Genomic DNA, 954 nt, shown 5'->3' on the forward strand with positions numbered 1-954 from the left:
GCTGGAGGCTGTGGGGGGGGGCGGAGGGAGGGGAAGCATGTAGGACAGGTGAAGCTTATCATATAAAGTATGCAGGTTTCAAAATGGTTCCCCCAAAGCCCCTCACTTGAATTGGGATAGATCATGATGGGATTCCTATGCATAACCCCTTCCCCTCATCAAAAGACAAGATGGGGTGATGCTGGGACATTCCGGCCTGAGACATATGGCAGTGCCAGCTACTCACCAACCCATCCCATATCCCCATTTTCTCCACTTTGCCGTTTCATGCCTTCTCCTTGAAACTTCCTGCTGGCAAGAGTAGCCCCCCTTACTCTGGTGGCTCAATATTGGGCCTCGGGGAGCAGGGCAGGGCTGTGATCTCTTCTTGTTCTTCTTCCCTAAAGTAGGCAGGCTTTCCCTGGGAACTGGGGACCTGCTGAGCCTTCAGTGGACAGGAGGACACCATGTGGTTGATGCTTTGGCAGAAGTGGCACTTCTTGGGCTGTGGTGGCAGCTTGCATTCCTTGGCATGATGGTCTAGACCACCACAGCTGTAGCACCTGTCTCCTTTGGATCTGCGCTTCTGCATGTTCTTCAACTTTGGCCGCCTCTCACTACCAAAGAGAACACCGCACTGGGCCCAGTGAATCCAATGGATTCTACGCCTTTGGCAGACTTCTTATAGGTAAACTCCACAGCCTCTCCCACCCTCAGGCTCCAGAAGCCCTCCATGTGCAGCTTACTCTGGTGCACAAAGACGTCCACCAGGGGGTCCAGCGCGACCATGGTGCAGGCGGTCATGGATAGGAAGCCGAACCCCATGATCACGTTGAACCACTTACAGATGCCGGCCCTGTGCAGCAGCTGCAGCTCCTCGGCCGCCTGAGCCGAATCCCCTGGCGCCTACTCGGGCGCCTTCTCCACTGCCTTGGCACAGCCACCTGCAAACTGCTAGTTGGACACCAAGCCCAT

The 954-nt window shown here is 55.6% G+C and overlaps 1 pseudogene; it reads right to left on the reverse strand.

The window, feature by feature from the left end:
- Positions 1 to 323: 323 nt before the first annotated feature.
- On the reverse strand, positions 324 to 954 carry LOC138821698 (protein lin-28 homolog A pseudogene; annotated as a pseudogene).

Source organism: Dipodomys merriami, unplaced genomic scaffold (assembly GCF_024711535.1).
Source record: "Dipodomys merriami isolate MVZ:Mamm:240054 unplaced genomic scaffold, mDipMer1.0.p SCAF_93, whole genome shotgun sequence".
NCBI classification, from domain to species: domain Eukaryota; kingdom Metazoa; phylum Chordata; class Mammalia; order Rodentia; family Heteromyidae; genus Dipodomys; species Dipodomys merriami.